The sequence below is a fragment of the Macaca nemestrina genome, chromosome 2 (assembly GCF_043159975.1).
Source record: "Macaca nemestrina isolate mMacNem1 chromosome 2, mMacNem.hap1, whole genome shotgun sequence".
Lineage (NCBI taxonomy): Eukaryota > Metazoa > Chordata > Mammalia > Primates > Cercopithecidae > Macaca > Macaca nemestrina.
The window spans coordinates 116613871-116631150 of record NC_092126.1 but is presented as its reverse complement, the minus strand read 5'-3'; the positions used below and the strand labels follow the sequence as shown (position 1 = coordinate 116631150).

At 45.2% G+C, this 17280-nt stretch overlaps 1 pseudogene; it reads left to right on the top strand.

Moving 5' to 3' along the window:
- The first annotated feature begins 3483 nt into the window (after positions 1-3483).
- Positions 3484-5191, top strand: LOC105480566 (SERPINE1 mRNA-binding protein 1 pseudogene; annotated as a pseudogene).
- The last annotated feature ends 12089 nt before the right edge of the window (positions 5192-17280 follow it).

Genomic DNA, 17280 nt, shown 5'->3' with positions numbered 1-17280 from the left:
TCCCAGCTACTTAGGAGGCTGAGGCAGGAGAATTGCATGACCTTGGGACGCAGAGGTTGCAATGAGCTGAGATCGTGCCATTGCACTCCAGCATGGGCAACAAAAGTGAAACTCCGTCTCAAAAACAAAAACAAACAAACAAAAAGAAAGTCACCTAACACAAAGCCTGTTTATAATAAAGTGTTGAGTATCTCATGTAATTATCAAATATTGTGCTCAAAGTGAAAACCAGAATGATCGTATGGATACTTGAAGTATGATTTCTACTGAATGTATATGACTTTTGCACCATTGTAAAGTAAAAAAACCCCAAGTTGAGCCACGTAAGTCAGGGACTGTCTGTATATGCTGGATTTAAATCCTTGTTGTATTTTTTCACTTGCCTTTGCCCCACCTGGAGAGTTGACTCTAGAGGGAGTGCAGGGGACAGGGCCGGGACCAGGCTTTCTGCCTGGCTGCAGCTCTTGGATGTTATGTTGGAGAATGTCTAACCCTGGCTAGGTAGAGAGACCATGGCCAGGTGACTTTTCTGAAAGCCTCTGTTCTGTCACCTGTAAAGTGGGCAGAATACTGCCTGCCACACAGGGTTGTGGTGAGGGTTAAAGGGACCTCCCCATGGACAGGTCATCTGATGAGTGCCGCACACATGTGAGGTGTACAACAGCTGGGCAGGAGGAACCGTGTTGAGTAGGTGCCCGATAAACGGTGACTGTGGTCTCTGTGCCCAGTGAGTATGTGTGGGTCCCTTGGTCGGGGGGGTCTCTCCTGCAGAGCTGGTGCTCAGAAGTTTAGCTTGGGTGGGGTACAGTCTGAGACAGGGCTGGTGCTTGGAGGAAGGGAGAAGTGGATGGGCTGAGCTTGAGGAGAAGACACCGCAGGGTTGGCTCTGCCCAATCTGCACCCCACTCATACTGGGTGCAGTTGTGAGGGTCTACTAAGGTGAAGCCTCGTCCCCTCCTGCATCAGGATCCCCAAAGGAACGTGTTGGGCTGACTTCCTCCAGCCAGGTTGGCTACAGCTGACCCTCTGGTCCCACTCTTGCCAGGCAGTCCTGGGGCCTCAGAAAAGCCCTTTGGAGGTGACATGTGGTCCAGCCCACTTGAGGGCATGACTTGGCCTTGGCTGTAATCTGCTGAAACTAATAGGAGGTATATTTATGAGTTGCCATAAAAGGCACTGACATACTGGTGATAAAAGCCTCCAAAATCGCCCTGCTATAAACTGCCATTTACATGTTTATGACCTTATTCCCCAGCCCTTGGGTTAGATATTCCCATTGTCACTGACCAGGAGGCTTAGTTCTCAGCCAGGGGCCTGCAGGGTGAGTTAAACAAAGGAAGTGCTAATGTGCAGGCCCAGGGCCACTGCCTGCTCCTCCTTGCAGCTGCTCCCTCCCAAGAGACTCCTCATATCGGAGCATACCCTGGAGGCTTATTTTCTTACTAAGGGGTAACTTACATTACACCAATCATGAATGTATAATACAGCGCAATGACTTTTACATAGAGGGACACCCGTGTAACCATGACCCTGAGCAAGCTTCTTCACCCTAGGAAATTCCCTTGTGCCCCTTCCCCACCAATGTCCCCTAGCCCAGAAGTAACCACTGTTCTGACCTCCAGCATCAGAGATCAGTTTTGCTGTCCTAGAATTTCACCCAGATGTCGTCATACATGTGTTTTGTTCTGTGTGTGGCCTCCTTTCATCAATATAATGTTTTTTACTTTTATATATATTTTTTGAGACAGGATCTTGCTGTGTTCTCCTTCTGTAGTGCAGTGGTGCCATCATGGCTCCCTGCAGCCTCCAACTGCCAGGCTCAAGTGATCCTCCCACCGCAGCCTCCTGAGTCGTAGCTGGGACTACAGGCATGCTCTACCATGCCCAGCTAATTTTTTTGTTCATTTGTTTTTAGAGACAGGATTTCACTATGTTACCCGGGCTGGTCTCTTAACTCATAGGCTCAAGCGCTCCGCCCGCCTTGGCCTCCCAAAGTGCTGGGATTACAGGCGTGAGCCACTGAGCCTGGCCAATATAATGTTTTCCAGATTCTTCCATGCTGCCCTGTGTAACAGTTGTTCTTTCTTTTTTATCATTGAGTAGTTGTCTCCATTGTATGGATGGATAGGCACACTGGTTTATTTATTATCCTATTGATGGATATTTGGGTTGGTTCCAGTTTTTGGCTACTATGAATAAAGCTGCTATGAATAGTCCCTGTGCATGTCTGTGTGAGAATGTGTTTTTATTTCTCTTGGGTAAGTCTTCAGAATGGAGTAGCTGCCTCAGAAGGTAAGAGCGTATGATGTCATAAGAAACTGCCAATGGCAATGAATGAGCATTCTAGTTGCTCCTCTTCTTTTGAGGTTTCTCTGCCCCAGACCTTCAGTTTTCTTAAAGAGCCCACCCATCATCCTATCTGGAGGTGGGCCTGGCTGTGGGGGATGGCAGGCATCCTCCAGGAACCCAAGATCTTGTTGCAAGGGAGGGATCTGGCTGATGTGGGCAGGTGCCGGTACACTCTCAGGGAGCCAGCGTGAGAGAAGAGAACTCCATTTGGTCAGCACCAGTTATGAGTCAGGCACCACAGTAAGGCTATTATTTGTATGCCCTATTTAATCCTCTAGGTGCTGGAGTGTTGCCAGCAATGGCAGACAAAACATCTAGTGCCTGCAGACTGCCCTGCCTCCACCTGCCAAGGCTGCCCATCCCCAGCAGCCCCTCCCTGGCCATCATATTAGATCTATCACATGACCCAGCACAAAGGCACTGAGAAGGTCTGTAGAGCTTCTCTCCATCACCCCACTGCCCAGAGCAAGGCTCAGGGAGAGAAGAGACTTTGGCCCCATGGTTATAAGCAGAGCTGGGAAACAGCTCAACTTTTTTGCTCCCAGCTCGGGAGAGTAAATCAGGCCTCCTCTCTTAGAGACAGGCCTTTTCTATGCTCCCTTCTAATCCAATCAACCTTAGGGAGGGCTTCACTCGGCTGGGAGCACAGCTAGGGGGGTGCATGTCACAGTCCTGCCTAGTGGTAGCAGCCAGCCCAGCCAGTGCAGGCACATAGCAGACATCAATGAAAGGAAGGAAGAAGCCGGGCACAGTGGCTCATGCTTGTAATCCCAGCAGTTTGGGAGGCTGAGGGGGTGCAGATCACTTGAGGTCAGGAGTTTGAGACCAGCCTGGCCAACATGGCGAAACCTCGTCTCTACTAAAAATACAAAAAATTAGCTGGGCATGTTGGTGTGTGTCTGTAGTCCCATCTACTAGGGAGGCTGAGGGAGGAGAATCACTTGAACCCCAGAGGCAGAAGTTCCAGTGAGCCAAGATCACGCCATTGCATTCCAGCCTGGGCGACAGAGCAAGACTCTGTCAAGAAAGAAAGAGAGAAAGAGAGAGAGAGAGAGAAAGAAAGAAAAAGAAAGAAAAGAAAGCAAGAAAGCAAGAAAGAAAGAAAGAGAGAGAGATGAGAGATGAGGAGTTGGAAGAAGACCTGATCAATAACTTCAGGGTGAAGGGAAAATAATTGATAGAAGACCAGAAAGGCGACTACCTCGTGAACAAAGATTTGAAAAGCCACTTGAAGAAAAGGGTGAAGGAGGTGAATTTTCACATGATAGACTGATTATTGACCAACCTCTTCGGGGTCGTGGTGATCTTGGAAGAAGTCGAGAGGGCCGTGGATGTGGAATGAGCTGAGGAGATGGATCTGATTCTTGTGGCAAACATGAATTTGACAGGCATCGTGGAAGTGATCTTCTTTTTCACATTACAAGTGGCCTGAAGCATGAGGACAAATGTGGAGGTAGCAGATCTTACCGCTGGGGAACTGTCAAAGATGAATTAACTGACTTGGATCCATCAAATGTGACTGAGGAAACACCTGAAGGTGAGGAACATCTTCCAGTGGCAGACACTGAAAATAAGGAGAATGAAGTGGAAGAGGTAAAAAAGGAGGGTCCAAAAGAGATGACTTTGGATGAGTGGAAGGCTATTCAAAATAAGGACTGGGCAAAAGTAAAATGTAATATCCAAAAACCAAATGAAGGTGCTGATGGGCAGTGGAAGAAGGGATTTGTTCTTCATAAATCAAAAAGTGGAGAGGCTCATGCTGAAGAATCAGTTATGGACCATCATTTCCAGAAGCCAGCAAATGATTTAACGTCTCAGCTGGAGATCAATTTTGGAGACCTTGGCTGCCCAGGTCTTGGTGGCCGGGGAGGAAGAGGTGGATATGGGCGTGGTGGGCGCCCAAACTGTGGCAGCAGGACCGACAAGTGCTTCTGCTCCTGATGTGGATGACCCAGAGTCATTCCTGGCTCTGGCGTAACTGATGCCATAAGACAACGCTGGTTCCTTTGTGAACACTTCTGTTCAAAGCTTTTGCATGCTTAAAGATTCCAAACGACTAAGAAATTAAAAAAAAAAAAAAGACTGTCATTCATACCATTCACACCCAAACACTGAGTTTTATCTGTTTTAAAAATGAACATCTCTTGTTACACAGAAGCAACAAATATGAGTCCGTTTTGTATTTAGAAATGTATTGGTGGCTGGGTGCGGTGGCTCATGCCTGTAATCCCAGCACTTTAGGAAGCCGAGGCGAACGGATCACGAGGTTAGGAGATCGAGACCATCCTGGCTAACATGGTGAAACTCCGTCTCCACTAAAAATACAAAAAATTAGCCGGATGTGGTGGCACTCACCTGTGGTCCCAGCTACTTGGGAGGTTGAGGCAAGAGAATCGACTGAACCTGGGAGGCGGAGGTTGCAGTGAGCCAAGATCGCGCCACTCTATTCCAGCCTGGGCGACAGAGGAGACTCCGTCTCAAAAAAAAAAAAAAAAAAAAAAAAAGGTATTGGTAGCAGGGATGTTTTCATAATTTTCAGAGATTATGCATTCTTCATGAATACTTTTGTATTGCTGCTTGCAAATATACATCTCCAAACCTGAAATACAGGTGTGAACAGTGTGTACCAGTTTAAAGCTTTCGCTTCATTTGTGTTTTTTGATTAAGGATTTAGAAGTTCCCCAATTACAAACTGGTTTTAAATATTGGACATATTGGTTTTAATACCTGCTTTGCATTTTCACACATGGTCACCTGGGACATGTTAAACTTTGATTTGTCAGATTTTATGCTGTGTGGAATACTAACTACATGTATTTTAACTTAGTTTTAATATTTCCATTTTTGGGGAAAAATCTTTTTTAACTTCTCATGATAGCTGTTATATATATAAATATATATATATATCCTAAATATATACAGAAATATCAGTATTTGAACAAATTCAAAGCACATTGGTTTATTAACCCTTGCTCCTTGCATGGTTCATCAGGTTCAAATGACAACGGATTTACATTTTCAACTGTATTCACTTTTTCAATGCGTGTCTTTCCTATTTTAAAATCTAAACTGGACACATCTTATTGGTGAAAGTTGTTCAAGCTACTTATTGCTGGTAGCCACATCCTGTCAAGTGAAGTAGCTTTATAGGTACGGGTTTCCCCAACCCGCCTCCACCAGGGTGGGTGGAATAAGTTGATTTGGCCAATGTGTAATATTTAAAGTGTTCTGTAAAGTGTCTGGCCATTTGGTATGATTTCTGTGTGTGAAAGGTCCTAAAATCAAAATGGTATATCCATAATCAGCAACCATTTAACCCTTCCTTGTTCTAAAACAAACAAACAAAAATCCAAAGGGCACTGGTTGGTAGGATGAGGTTGGGGATTATTTTAATTTTTGGAATTTGGGAAGCAGACAGCTTTACTTTATAAGGTTAGAACAGCAGCACCAACCATTAAATATAAACCGAAAATCTTTACTGTTTCTAAATTTCCTAGATTGCTATTATTTGGTCCTAAGTTGAGTATTTGTTCCACAGAAAGTGATAATTATCTTTTACCTCTTCCTCCCTTAGAAAATTACGTTAACAATGGATTCCTTTTATGGGAGCATCACCACGTATTAAAACATCCATGGAGAGAATGATGAATAAGAAAAGTTTTATAGGATTGTCTTTTATTCTGCCACATTTATTGATAAACAGGGAAGGAATTTTTTTTAGTTGTTTTTTTTTTTTTTGAGACGAAGTCTCGCTCTGTCACCCAGGCTGGAGTGCAGTGGCCAGATCTCAGCTCACTGCAAGCTCCGCCTCCCAGGTTTACACCATTCTCTTGCCTCAGCCTCCCGAGTAGCTGGGACTACAGGTGTCCGCCACCATTCCCGGCTAATTTTTGTATTTTTAGTAGAGACGGGGTTTCACCATATTGGCCAGGCTGGTCTTGAACTCCTGACCTTGTGATCCGCCCGTCTCGGCCTCCCAAAGTGCTGGGATTACACACTTGAGCCACCGCACCCGGCCTTTTTTAAGTTTTAAGAATCATTTGTCACTTCATTTTTAGAAATGTTCTGCCTATATATGGTAATGTCCAGTTTTAAAAATATTGGACATCTTCAATCTTAAACATTTCTATTTAGCTGATTGGTTCTCACATATACTTCTAAAAGAGAAGTTGTACTTTACAAGAGTTACTTATTTGGATTAGATTTATTAATCTCAGTTACCTACTATTCTGACAGTTTAAGGTGGTAATTGTTTTTAATGATGGATAAACTCGTGCTGGTGTTTTGGTTCTTATGATACTGAGCATGTTCTGCACTGATGCTAATGTCTAATATACCTGCTACCCAGAGATTAATTTAGTCCATATGGACTATTGACCCTTCTTGAGACTGCAACATACACACTCCTAAATCAGTGTGTTTAGACTTTTCAAGTATCTGTCTCATTTCTGAACATGTACAATGTTTATAAACCTCTGATTTCCAGCAGCATACTGTAGAAAACACTTCACAACTTCTACTCAGTGTCACCCATTGCTATCTTGAGAGACAACACAGCAATACCTGGTATGTTGCAAGTTTTCAAGATAGCCAGAACTTAAAAAGTTGGTCCATTCGTTGTACATGATGGATATAAATTTGCCTCCTACTTCACTTTGTGTCGAGAGCCAAAACTGTGAACCTAACTTTCTCTTACTGGTGGGTAATAACTGAAAATAAAGATTTATTTTCATGCTCACTTTTTTTTTTTTGAGACAGAGTCTCACTCTGTTGCCCAGGTTGGAGTGCAGTGGTACAATCTCAGCTCACGGCAACCTCTGCCTCCCAGGTTCAAGTGATTCTCCTGCCTCAGCCTCCCAAGTGGCTGGGAGTACAGGTGAACACCACCACACCCGGCTAATTTTTGTATTTTCCGTAGAGACAGGGTTTCACCATGTTGGCCAGACTGGTCTTGAACTCCTGACCTCAGGTGATCCACCCACCTCGGCCTCCCAAAGTGCTGGGATTACAGGCATGAGCTGCCATGCCTGGTGTCATGCTCACCTCTTAAAAGTCATAAAGACAATCAAATAGGATTCTGTTTATCGTCATGTGTTTCCTGGTTTCTGAACTGTGTGCACACCCCTGTGTGCTTTTTTTTTCTTTTTGAGATGGAGTCTCGCTCCCGTCACCCAGGCTGGAGTGCAGTGGCGCCATCTCGGCTCACTGCAACCTCCACCTCCCAGGTTCAAGTGATTCTTCTTCCTCAGCCTCCCGAGTAGCTGGGATTACAGGCGCCCACCACCACGCCCGGCTAATTTTTGTATTTTTAGTAGAGACGGGGTTTTGCCATGTTGGCCACGCTGGTCTCAAACTCCTGACCTCAGGTGATCCATCCGCCTTGGCCTCCCAAAGTGCTAGGATTATAGGCATGAGCCACGGCGCCTGGCCTCCTGTGTGCTTATATTTAATTTTTAAATTGAATTTTATATGGGGTTTTTATTTGCTAAAAACCAGGCTGTTGCATCACATTTGGAAAGGGTCCCTGTCTTAAAGACTAACAACTTAATTGGGAAAGTTGAGTTCTGGTAGAATAGAAAATCCAAGGACTTCTTGGATTGAATCCAATTGTCACTTCTTAGCAGATCACTTTTTTAATAGTGAAAGTTAAGCATACTGAATGCTACTTTTTATTGACAAACAGCTATAGTACTGTAGGAGAAAAAAAAATCCCTAAATGGATACAGATTCCTAAAGTAATAGTGGCAGCAGATGTTTCAGTGAAGTTTTATCTTGACACTTTTAAACAGAAGTAATGCCAGAGTTGAAATTTTTTAAGGCACTTACAGCTTGTATTGAAATGATTGGAGACATGGTTTCTTTATTAGCTATTTTGAGACCTGTGGAGTTAATGCAAGAGTTTAAAAAAGTAGCACCAGGGGACCAGGTGCCCTGGCTGATGCCTGTAATCCCAGCACTTTGGGAGGCCAAGGTGGGCAGATCACTTGAGGTTGGGAGTTCAAGACCAACCTGACCAACATGGAGAAACCCTGTCTCTACTAAAAATACAAAATTAGCCGGGTGTGGTGGCGCATGCCTGTAATCCCAGCTACTCGGGAGGTTGAGGCAAGAGAATCGCTTCAACCTGGCAGGCAGAGGTTGCGGTGAGCCGAGATCACGCCATTGCACTCCAGCCTGGGCAACAAGAGCAAAACTCCATCCCAAAAAACATGTGGCATCAGGTACTATACATCTAGTTAGTTCTTTTACTCTGTTTTATTTTTTAAATGAAAGTAGGACACATCATTTCCAGGGTTGTCAATATATTTGGGGCTTGATTTTGGTATAGGTTTGGAAGGAGGATATTAAGTATTCATTCTAATTTTGTTATTTTTCTAATTGCCAGAGATGGTTGCACTGAAATAGAAAAATGTTATAGGGAGTTGCATACAAAACCTAAACATGTACTGGATTTTGAAAATACTAGATTGGTGCAATTACTTTTGTGCCACCCTAATATGTCTATAGGAAAGTACTAGTATGTGGAAGGAAACAACAGGTATTAAAAGGTTTAAAGGAATGAGAAATACGAAGTTGCTAGAACCTAATGGATGTTGACTTTAAAGGTAAGATTGTTCAAGTATATTAATGGACATGTGGTCCAATGCTATAGCAAATTCCAGAGGTCTCAGGTGCATGCAATTCTACTTTCTAAAGAAAGTAAATACTCAGAAAATAGATTCTAACCCAGACATTTGGATTATACTGAGATAAATATGTAAATAAGTTTTAGCAAGTCTGAACACTGACAAGCCAGATCTTCAGGTTAACTAAGAAAAGCCCAGAAACTTCATTATTTACTGTGCTGTGTATGGCATAACTGGTAACAAGGAAGTAAAATGATACATATTTGAACTGGACCATAGTAATTAAACGATTTATCAATATAATTTGTAAGACAATTGTCAGGTTGAGATTAATAGTAAGTGGCAGCTTCCCAGAAATCTGGGTTGTTATTTGGCTTAGCTGTGCCCTAGGATTATCTTTTACCTTAGGCATGCTTCCTAACTTAAGGATCTTCCTTGATTTTTAAGTTCAAATTTGGAGGTTACGTGAAGTGATTGGAATAAGTCTTTCAGGCGGAGGAAGTAGGTAATTTCAAGAATATAGAGAAAGCAACTTTGTAATCTAAACATGAGAAGCTTAAGTTTAGGAAATGATTAGAATATAAATTGTTAAAACGATCAAGATTTTGGCCACAGATGAAAATATGAACACTAGGGCAAGGCGCCATGGCTCACGCCTGTAATCCCAGCACTTTGGGAGGCTGCGGCGGGTGGATCATGAGGTCAAAAGATGGAGATCATCCTGGCTCTAACATGGTCAAATTCCATCTCTACTAAAAATACAAAAACTAGCTGGGCATGGTTGCACATGCCTGTAATCCCAGCTGCTCAGGAGGCTGAGGCAGGAGAATCGCTTGAACCCAGGAGGCAGAGGTTGCAGTGAGCGGAGATCACACCATTGCACGCCAGCCTGGGTGACAGATCGAGACTCCATCTAAAAAAAAAAACAAAAAAAACCAGCCGGGTGCAGTGGCTCACCCCTGTAATCCCAGCACTTTGGGAGGCCGAGGTGGGTGGATCATCTGAGGTCAGGAGTTCAAGACCAGCCTGGCTAATATGGTGAAACCCTGTTTCTACTAAAAACACAAAAATTAGCCGGGTGTGGTGGTGCATTCCTGCAGTCCCAGCTACTGGGAAGCTGGGGCAGGAGAATCGCTTGAACCCGCGAGGCAGAGGTTGCAGTGAGCTGAGATGGTGGCATTGCACTCCAGCCTGGGCGACAGAGGAAGACTCCATCTCAAAAAATAAATAAAAAATAAAAAAATAAATTGCTCTGTAGCTGTAACAGGCATCAAACAAACACATGAAATGTCCTTGTGAACATCTTGTAGCTCCACACCAGTATCCTGACAGTTATTGTATTACATTGGTACAAAAGTAATCACAATTTTTGCCATTAAAAGTAATAGCAAAAACTGCAATTGCTTTTGCACCAACCTAAATATGTAGGCTATACCTTAATATGAAAGAAAGAATGGCAGAGCAGGGAGAGGCAGGGACTGGGACAGAGGGCATGAGACAGGCAGGGACTGTGGTCTCCACTCATGGTGAAAAGGTAGGGGTATGAGGGACTCTGGGCAGCAAATGGATTCAGGCAGTGCTTGCCTAAGCCCAGCAGGTGGCTATGGAGAGAGAGTGTAGGGTCTGTGGTGGTATCTCCCTTTATCCTCTCTTCTCCTTGTTGGGCCTGCCTTGCCAAGTCCCTTCCAAGGGCCAGAGGAACAGCCTTCTTCACAACCCTCTTGCCCCAGCCTCTCCAAAAGGGCCATGAGGGTCGTGGAGAATGCTGTCGCCTGCACTGGTTACCATGTTGAAAATAAGCAGTCATCCAGGTTTCACCCTAGAGAGGTCAATTCCAAGGCCTGGGGGTCAGGTAGGGCTGAGGGGCTATCACTTTATATATATGTGTCTTTTTGTACTTCAATTATACTTTAGTAGTATAGAAAAACAGAAACATTTTCAATCATATTCATTTCATTAAAATACTATTAATACTTCAATATAATTGTCTTTAATATCATTTAATATAATAACATGATTTAATATAATATTTTATGAGGGGCAAAATGATCATACTTCTTTGGCAAACAAAATAATTTTAAAATAGTATTTATCTCCTCTTCTTCCTTTTAACATTTCTGTATTTTGTGTTTTACAATATATGTAATGTTTTATTAAACTAGTATATATATATTAAATATTATGATTTAAGTATTTTGGAAGACATATACTCATATGGGTACAATATTTTGAAGACCTGAACAAACGGGAACTCTTGAATCCCCATCCCCTGGGCATTTATATGGTTGAAATAATATGATTCACCTTTTAATAAAGGAGTGGTTTAACATTAAAGAAAAAAACAGGCCAGGTGCAGTGGCTCACACCTGTAATCCCAGCACTTTGGGAGGCCAAATGGGCAGACCACCTGAGGTCAGTAGTTCAAGACCAACTTGGCCAACATGGTGAAACCCCATCTCTACTAAAAATACAAAAATTAGCCAGGCGTGGTAATTACAGGCACACGCCTGTAATCCTAGTTACTCAGGAGGCTGAAGTAGGAGAATCGCTTGAACCCGAGAGATGGAGGTTGCAGTGAGCCGAGATCACGTCACTGCACTCTAGCCTGGGTGACAGAGCGAGACAAAAAAAAAAAAAAGAAATAAGAAAAGGAATAATCTGATATATGTAGAAACATGGATGAATCTCAGAAACAAACAGGACGCCTGACACAGCAGGTCACACTTGTAAACTCAGCACTTTGTGAGGCTGAGGTGGGAGAATCACTTGAGACTAGAGTTCGAGACCAGCTTGGGCAACATGGTGAGACCCCGTTTCTACAAAAAATAAGAAAAGGTGTCGTGACACATGCCTGTAATCCTAGCTACTCAGGAGGTTAAGGCAGGAGGGTCACTTGAAGCCAAGAGTTAGAGGCTGCAGTGCGCAATTATTGCACCTGTGAAGTGAGACCCTGTCTCAAAATAAAAAACCAGACAGGGACTGGTGGCTCATGCCTGTAATGCTAGCACTTTGAGAGGCTGAGGTGGGCAGATCACTTGAGGTCAGTAGTTCAAAACCAGCCTGGCCAACATGGTGAAACCCCGTCTTCTACTGAAACACACACACACACATTAGCTGAGTGCTGTGGCTCACACCTGTAATCACAGCTACTCGGGAGGCTGAGGCAGGAGAATTGCTTGAACTTGGAGGCAGTGGTTGCAGTGAGCTGAGATGGCGCCACTGCATTCCAGCCTGGATGACAGAGTAAGAAGACACCATCTCGAAAACAACAACAACAACAACAAAGAAAAAAGCAACCAGACATGATTGCTACTTGGAGGAGCTGAACAAAAAAAAAAAATTAAAAAAAAAAACAGACATGAGAGAGTATTGCCATATGATGAAATACTTTTTCTTGTCTTTTCTTTCTTTCTTTCTTTTTTCTTTTCTTTCCTTTTTTTTTTTTTTTTTTTTTTTGAGGCAAAGTCTCACTCTGTCACCCAGGCTCGAGTGCTGTGGCACAGTCACAGCTCACTGCAGTCTTGACTTCCAGGCTCAAGTGATCCTCCCACCTTAGCCTCCTGAATAGCTAGGACTACAGGCTTGGGCCACCACACCTGGCTAATTTTAAAATTTTCTGTAGAGATTGGGTCTTGCTGTATAAAAAAACGTATTGTAAAAAAACTCTCGGCCACACTCATGCCTGTAATCCTAGCACTTTGGGAGGCCAATGGGGGGCAGATCACTTGAGCTTAGGAGTTTGAGACCAGCCTAGGCAACATAGTGAGACCCCCATCTCTAAAAAAATATGAAAATTAACCAGGCATGGTGGCACGCACCTGTAGTCTCAGCTACTTGGGAGTCTGAGGTGGGGGGATCACTCAAGCCTGGGAGATCAAGGCTTCAGTGAGCCATGATTGCACCACTGCACTCCAGCCTGGGTGACAGAGCAAGAGCCTATCTCACAAAAAAAAAAAAAAAAAAAGCAACAAAACAACAACAACAACAACAACAAAAAGCACCTCACTGTGCTAGTCAAGCAAAGCGCCATCTGGGCCACATTTGACACAGGGCCTACCAGTTTGTGTCCTCTGTCCCAGTCACTGTATACATTCCTCATACAATTTTTTTTTCCTTTTCTTAGACAAGGTCTGGCTCTATCGCCCAGGCTGGAGTGCAGTGGCATCATCTCAGCTCACTGCAACCTCCACCTCCCAGGCTCAAGCCATCCTCCCACCTCAGCCTCCCAAGTAGCTGGGACTATAGGCATGCACCACCATACCTGGCTAATTTTTGTATTCTTTGTAGCTATGGGTTTTCACCACATTGCCCAGGCTGGTTTCAAGCTCATGAACCCAAGTGATCTACAGAGGGAGACAGAGCGAGACTCCGTCTCAAAAAAAAAAAAGAGACTCCAACCCAAAGAACTGCTCCCTGTTTTTTCATGTATTGCTGAGTGTCCTTGGTCACTTATTTGGTGCCTGTGACCTCTTATTAGCAGATAAGAAGTTGAAGGTGCAAAATAATTTAAGAAAAATGCATGGCACAATAACATAAAATTGGAACACTGTGCCCATTAATATATTTTCTCCCCATTAATTGGGAAAAGAGGGCTGTGGAGAGAGAGAAGCGGTCTTTGGGGTTGAATGGGAGCATAATCCTTGGCTTGTGGCACTCAAGGATAGAAAACAGGGTCAAGAGGGCCAGTGCCTGTTCTGAGGTAAGCAACTGAGGAAAAGCAAGCTAAGTGCCTTAGGAAGACAGAGAAAGAAGGGGAGCAATCTTGGGAGGCCTCTTGGAGGAGATGGCTTTAGGTCAGGACAATTATTTCTCATCATTCTGTTGTGCTTTAGAGTTTGCAAAGAATGCTTATACACATTTTGTTCTTCAGATTCCTAGCAGCCAGCAAAGTAGGTGGTTTCCTCCCCATTTTGCAAAGATGAGGAAACTGATCCCAGAGAGGTAAAGGGTCCCATAGAAGGTCTCACAGAGAATCACTGACTAACTCTGAACTTGACCCCAGCTGTCTGCCTCCACACCCATTGTTTTTTCCCTGACAACAGAGCATAGGTGAGCAGGACACCTGGTGGGGCAGGGGTTACAGGAGCCAGAACATGGAGGGAAGCAGGGCAGGTGTTATGGAGGATGTGGAGTCATGGCCTGTGCTCCAGGGGCAGCAGGGCCAGCATAGTCAGCTGGGTCTCAGTAAAGAATGGCATGGGGTGAGCAGTGACTCTTCAGTGGGGCTCACCTGATTGCTTGGGTAATTAGCCACAGGGAGTCATTTTGTGACTGGCCTCATTTGGACTGACTGAAGGAAGCTGACTAGTCAGTGGCAATGGAGGGCCGCTGATCACTGACAGCAGGCCTGGCTGGCTTGTGGAATTTCATTCAGTTTTTCATGGGTTGAAAACAGCATGATGCCCTGGCTGAAGGTTCTGCCAGTCCCCAGGGTCCGGGCCTGGCCCTTAGGTTCTCATCCAGTATAAGGCCCCAGGTTGATGCCCACCCGCAGAAAGCAGGCCTGATTCGTGGGCAGACAAGGCTTCAGGGCATAGGGGGTTCATATAGAATGGTTGAACACTGACCCCTTGGTCAATGATGTCAGAGGATTACAACCCTTACCCCATGAAGCCAGCAGGAAGCGGAGACTAAGTTGGGAATGGCCAGGATACCTCCTGGGTGTGCCAACCTCTGGTCTTGGATGCTGCCAAATGGCCCACTAGCCACCCTCTTGTCTTCCCACTGCCTCTCGGGGAAAGGGCTGACCCCATGGTGATGGAGACAGGCATGTTTTTGTGCTCAAGGGGACTGATGTCTATCTGTAGGATTATAGAGGGGGACAGAACCCAAATAAATGACAAACAAATGTAGGTATAAATTAGAAATATTACCACTGGGGAGAGAGAGAACCTGTTTAGATGGGGTGGGCAGGGAAAGCCTCTCTGAGGAGACCATCTTGTTAAGCAAATACTGGAACAATAAGGTGTCACCTATGTAAAGGTGGGTGCAGGAAGTGGGATGGGGAGTGTGCCAGTGGGAAGGACAGTGACATACTCATGAAATGGAAAGGAGACAGGTGCAGCTAAAATACAGCAAGCAAGGCAGGTGAGTAGGACAGCTGAATGGGACAGGTGAAGGTGGGCCAGGCCAGTCTTTTTTTTTTTTTTTTGAGACAGAGTTTCACTCTTGTCACCCAGGCTGGTGTGCAATGGCATGATCTTGGCTCACTGCAAACTCTGCCCCCTAGCTTTAAGCAATTCTCCTGCCTCAGTCTCCCATGTAGCTGGGATTACAGGCACGTGCCACCACGCCCAGCTAATTTTTGTATTTTTAGTAGAGACGGGGTTTCGGCATGTTGGCCAGGCTGGTTTTGAACTCCTGACCTCAAGTGATCTGCCCACCTTAGCCTCCCAAAGTGTTGGGATTGCAGGTGTGAGCCAGTGCGCCAGGCCAGGGCCAGTCTTTTTTTTTTTTTTTGAGATGGAGTCTCGCCCTGTTGCCCAGCCTGGAGTGCAATTGCGCCATATCGGCTCATTGCAACCTCTGCCTCCCAGATTCAAGTGATTCTCCTGCCTCAGCCTCCCGAGTAGCTGGGATTACAGGCAGGTGCTACCACACCTGGCTACTTTTTGTATCTTTAGTAGAGATGGGGTTTTGCTATATTGGCCAGGCTGGTCTCGAACTCCTGACCTCATGATCCACCCACCTTGGCCTCCCAAAGTTCTGGGATTACAGGCATGAGCAACCGCACCTGGCCCTGGTGCTTTATAGGCCAAAGTGAGACTTTTGGACTTGTGCAAAGCGCAATAGGGAACCTTGAGAGGCTTTTCAGCTGGGGTGAGTCATGACCAGAAGTCAGTTTTTGATAAGTTACCCCTCGTTCCATGCTCTTCTGGGGCTGCATCTTCTGTCAACAATCCCCAACTCGAATTTCCCAGTAATGTGGTTTCCCAGTAGAAGCTGGCATGCCTGGTTTGTGGCTAAGCTTTGCTTCTCTTTAAGGATGACCTGGAAGCTCTCAGTTTGCTCTTTGTCCATAGGGAATGTTATGGCCTGTCCTGAAGGATGTTGCAAGAGTTAAAGGAGATTCTGTCCAAGTGCACATGTGCATACTCACACCCAATCTACACAGTGCCCGATACAAGTCAGATGGGCAGACAGTTTTAAACTGTTCCTTGAGTTCTCTGTTCTTCTTCATTAGGGATCATGAAGGTGAGCACTGGAGAAAGGCAAGAGAGTTTTACAATATTTGAATAAATTGAAAGATAGGACCGGACGTGGTGGCCAGCACTTTGGGAGGCCGAGGTGGGTGGATCACTTGAGCCTAGGAGTTTGAGACCAGCCTGGACAACATGGCAAAAACCCGTCTCTACTAAAAATACAAAAATTAGCTGGGCATGGTGGTGCACACCTGTAGTCCCAGCTACTCAGGGGGCTGAGACAGGAGGATTGCTTGAGCCTGGGAGGTAAAGGCTGCAGTGAGCCATGATAGCACCATTGCACTGCAGCATGGGTGACAGAGTGAGACCTTCTCTCAAAAAAAATTTCAGGCCGGGCGCGGTGGCTCAAGCCTGTAATCCCAGCACTTTGGGAGGCCGAGATGGGTGGATCACGAGGTCAGGAGATCAAGACCATCCTGGCTAACACGGTGAAACCCCGTCTCTACTAAAAATACAAAAATCTAGCCGGGCGAGGTGGCGGGTGCCTGTAGTCCCAGCTACTCGGGAGGCTGAGGCAGGAGAATGGTGTAAACCCGGGAGGCGGAGCTTGCAGTGAGCTGAGATCCGGCCACTGCACTCCAGCCTGGGCGACAGAGCAAGACTCCGCCTCAAAAAAAAAAAAAAAAAAAAAAAAATTTCAAAAAGGCTGGGCGTGGTGGCTCACACCTGTAATCCCAGCACTTTGGGAGGCCGAGGCGGGTGGATCATGAGGTCAGGAGTTCAAGACCAGCCTGACCAACATGGTGAGACCCCCGTCTCTACTAAAAATACAAAAATTAGCCAGGTGTGGTAGCGCACGCCTGTAATCCCAGCTACTGAGGAGGCTGAGGCAGGAGAATCGCTTGCACCCAGGAAGCAGAGGTTGCAGTGAGCCGAGATTGCACCACTGCACTCCAGCCTGGGTGACAGAGCGAGACTCTTGTCTCAAAAAAATCATTAACAATAGCTAACATTTAGAAAACATTTACTATGTCCTAGGCGTTGAGGTTGTGAGGCAGCTGTTAATCTTTTTTTGTTTTGTTTTGTTTTTTTGAGATGGAGTCTTGCTCTCTCGCCCAGGCTGGAGTGCAGTGGCGTGATCTGAGCTCACTGCAAGCTCCGCC